Source organism: Mycteria americana, unplaced genomic scaffold (genome assembly GCF_035582795.1).
Source record: "Mycteria americana isolate JAX WOST 10 ecotype Jacksonville Zoo and Gardens unplaced genomic scaffold, USCA_MyAme_1.0 Scaffold_27, whole genome shotgun sequence".
Classification (NCBI taxonomy): Eukaryota; Metazoa; Chordata; class Aves; order Ciconiiformes; family Ciconiidae; genus Mycteria; species Mycteria americana.
In genome coordinates this window covers 1,477,401-1,481,995 of record NW_027445609.1, presented here as the reverse complement: position 1 = coordinate 1,481,995, position 4,595 = coordinate 1,477,401, and positions in this window count along the sequence as shown.

Here is a 4,595-nt window from a genome sequence, read left to right as displayed (position 1 = left end):
TTCGCTGCCGCACAGACATTCGCGGTCCGCAAAAGCCTTGGTTGGTTATGATGCAACAATGGCTATGTGACTCTCGCAGAGCTCGGCTGCCAAATTCGAAACGTACACCGATTGCGCCCACACGAAAGCCGCCAGCACTGAAAGCTCTACCTGGTTTTCACTGTCCCTTGGAACTGCATTCGCTGCCGCACAGACATTCGCGCTCTGCGCAAGCCTTGGTTGGTTATGATGCAACAATGCCTATGTGACTCTCGCACTGCCCGCTGCCAAATTTGAAACGTGCACTGATTGCGCCCACACGAAAGCTGCCAGCACTGAAAGCTCTACCTGGTTTTCACTGTCGCTTGGAACTGCATTCGCTGCCGCACAGACATTCGCGCTCTGCGCAAGCCTTGGTTGGTTATGATGCAACAATGCCTATGTGACTCTCGCAGAGCCCGGCTGCCAAATTTGAATTGTACACCGATTGCGCCCACACGAAAGCTGCCAGTACTGAAAGCTCTACCTGGTTTTCACTGTCCCTTGGAACTGCATTCGCTGCCGCACAGACAGTCGCGCTCTGCAAAAGCCTTGGTTGGGTATGATCCAACAATGCCTATGTGACTCTCGCAGAGCCCGCTGCCAAATTTGAAACGTCCAGCGATTGCGCCCACACGAAAGCTGCTAGCACTGAAAGCTCTACCTGGTTTTCACTGTCCCTTGGAACAGCATTCGCTGCCGCACAGACATTCGCGCTCTGCAAAAGCCTTGGTTGGTTAAGACGCAACAATGGCTATGTGACTCTGGCAGACCCCGGCTGCCAAATTTGAAACGTCCAGCGATTGCGCCCACACGAAAGCTGCCAGCACTGAAAGCTCTACCTGGTTTTCACTGTGCATTGGACCTGCATTCGCTGCCGCACAGACATTCGCGGTCCGCAAAAGCCTTGGTTGGTTATGATGCAACAATGCCTATGTGACTCTGGCAGAGCCCGGCTGCCAAATTTGAAACGTCCAGCGATTGCGCCCACACGAAAGCTGCCAGCACTGAAAGCTCTACCTGGTTTTCACTGTCCCTTGGAACTGCATTCGCTGCCGCACAGACATTCGCGCTCTGCAAAAGCCTTCGTTGGGTATGATGCAACAATGCCTATGTGACTCTCGCAGAGCCCGGCTGCCAAATTTGAAATGTACACCGATTGCGCCCTCACGAAAGCTGCCAGCGCTGAAAGCTCTACCTGGTTTTCACTGTCGCTTGGAACTGCATTCGATGCCGCACAGACATTCGCGCTCTGTGCAAGCCTTGGTTGGTTATAACGCAACAATGCCTATGTGACTCTGGCAGAGACCGGCTGCCAAATTTGAAATGTCCAGCGATTGCGCCCACACGAAAGCTGCCAGCACTGAAACCTCTACCTGGTTTTCACTGTGCATTGGACCTGCATTCGCTGCCGCACAGACATTCGCGGTCCGCAAAAGCCTTGGTTGGTTATGATGCAACAATGGCTATATGACTCTCGCAGGGCTCGGCTGCCAAATTTGAAACGTTCATCGATTGCGCTCACACGAAAGCTGCCAGCACTGAAAGCTCTACCTGGTTTTCACTGTGCATTGGACCTGCATTCGCTGCCGCACAGACATTCGCGGTCCGCAAAAGCCTTGGTTGGTTATGATGCAACAATGCCTATGTGACTCTGGCAGAGCCCGGCTGCCAAATTTGAAACGTCCAGCGATTGCGCCCACACGAAAGCTGCCAGCACTGAAAGCTCTACCTGGTTTTCACTGTCCCTTGGAACTGCATTCGCTGCCGCACAGACATTCGCGCTCTGCAAAAGCCTTCGTTGGGTATGATGCAACAATGCCTATGTGACTCTCGCAGAGCCCGGCTGCCAAATTTGAAATGTACACCGATTGCGCCCTCACGAAAGCTGCCAGCGCTGAAAGCTCTACCTGGTTTTCACTGTCCCTTGGAACTGCATTCGCTGCCGCACAGACAGTCGCGCTCTGCAAAAGCCTTGGTTGGGTATGATCCAACAATGCCTATGTGACTCTCGCAGAGCCCGCAGCCAAATTTGAAACGTCCAGCGATTGCGCCCACACGAAAGCTGCTAGCACTGAAAGCTCTACCTGGTTTTCACTGTCCCTTGGAACAGCATTCGCTGCCGCACAGACATTCGCGCTCTGCAAAAGCCTTGGTTGGTTAAGACGCAACAATGGCTATGTGACTCTGGCAGACCCCGGCTGCCAAATTTGAAACGTCCAGCGATTGCGCCCACACGAAAGCTGCCAGCACTGAAAGCTCTACCTGGTTTTCACTGTGCATTGGACCTGCATTCGCTGCCGCACAGACATTCGCGGTCCGCAAAAGCCTTGGTTGGTTATGATGCAACAATGGCTATATGACTCTCGCAGGGCTCGGCTGCCAAATTTGAAACGTCCAGCGATTGCGCCCACACGAAAGCTGCCAGCACTGAAAGCTCTACCTGGTTTTCACTGTGCATTGGACCTGCATTCGCTGCCGCACAGACATTCGCGGTCCGCAAAAGCCTTGGTTGCTTATGATGCAACAATGCCTATGTGACTCTGGCAGAGCCCGGCTGCCAAATTTGAAACGTCCAGCGATTGCGCCCACACGAAAGCTGCCAGCACTGAAAGCTCTACCTGGTTTTCACTGTCCCTTGGAACTGCATTCGCTGCCGCACAGACATTCGCGCTCTGCAAAAGCCTTCGTTGGGTATGATGCAACAATGCCTATGTGACTCTGGCAGAGCCCGGCTGCCAAATTTGAAATGTACACCGATTGCGCCCTCACGAAAGCTGCCAGCGCTGAAAGCTCTACCTGGATTTCACTGTCCCTTGGAACTGCATTCGATGCCGCACAGACATTCGCGCTCTGCGCAAGCCTTGGTTGGTTATAACGCAACAATGCCTATGTGACTCTGGCAGAGACCGGCTGCCAAATTTGAAATGTCCAGCGATTGCGCCCACATGAAAGCTGCCAGCACTGAAAGCTCTACCTGGTTTTCACTGTCCCTTGGAACTGCATTCGCTGCCGCACAGACATTCGCGCTCTGCAAAAGCCTTGGTTGGTTATGATGCAGCAATGCCTATATGAATCTGGCAGAGCCCGGCTGCCAAGTTTGAAACGTCCACTGATTGCGCCCTCACGAAAGCTGCCAGCACTGAAAGCTCTACCTGGTTTTCACTGTCCCTTGGAACTGCATTCGCTGCCGCACAGACATTCGCGCTCTGCGCAAGCCTTGGTTGGTTATGATGCAACAATGCCTATGTGACTCTGGCAGAGCCCGGCTGCCAAATTCGAAACGTCCACTGATTGCGCCCACACGAAAGCTGCCAGCACTGAAAGCTCTACCTGGTTTTCACTGTCCCTTGGAACTGCATTCGCTGCCGCACAGACATTTGCGCTCTGCGCAAGCCTTGGTTGGTTATGATGCAACAATGCCTATGTGACTCTCGCAGAGCCCGGCTGCCAAATTTGAATTGTACACCGATTGCGCCCTCACGAAAGCTGCCAGCACTGAAAGCTCTACCTGGTTTTCACTGTCCCTTGGAACTGCATTCGCTGCCGCACAGACATTATCTCTCCGCATAAGCTTTATTTGTTTATGATGCAACAATGCCTATGTGACTCTCGCACAGCCCGCTGCCAAATTTGCAACGTCCACTGATTGCGCCCACACGAAAGCTGCCAGCACTGAAAGCTCTACCTGGTTTTCACTGTCCCTTGGAACTGCATTCGCTGCCGCACAGACATTCGCGCTCTGCGCAAGCCTTGGTTGGTTATGATGCAACAATGCCTATGTGACTCTGGCAGAGCCCGGCTGCCAAATTTGAAACGTCCAGCAATTGCGCCCACACGAAAGCTGCCAGCACTGAAAGCTCTACCTGGTTTTCACTGTCCCTTGGAACTGCATTCGCTGCCGCACAGACATTCGCGCTCTGCGCAAGCCTTGGTTGGTTATGATGCAACAATGCCTATGTGACTCTGGCAGAGCCCGGCTGCCAAATTTGAAACGTCCAGCGATTGCGCCCACACGAAAGCTGCCAGCACTGAAAGCTCTCCCTGGTTTTCACTGTCCCTTGGAACTGCATTCGCTGCCGCACAGACATTCGCGGTCCGCAAAAGCCTTGGTTGGTTATGATGCAACAATGGCTATGTGACTCTCGCAGAGCTCGGCTGCCAAATTCGAAACGTACACCGATTGCGCCCACACGAAAGCCACCAGCACTGAAAGCTCTACCTGGTTTTCACTGTCCCTTGGAACTGCATTCGCTGCCGCACAGACATTCGCGCTCTGCAAAAGCCTTGGTTGGGTATGATGCAACAATGCCTATGTGAATCTTGCACAGCCCGCTGCCAAATTTGAAACGTCCACTGATTGGGCCCACACGAAAGCTGCCAGCACTGAAAGCTCTACCTGGTTTTCACTGTCCCTTGGAACTGCATTCGCTGCCGCACAGACATTTGCGCTCTGCGCAAGCCTTGGTTGGTTATGATGCAACAATGCCTATGTGACTCTCGCAGAGCCCGGCTGCCAAATTTGAAATGTACACCGATTGCGCCCTCACGAAAGCTGCCAGCGCTGAAAGCTCTAC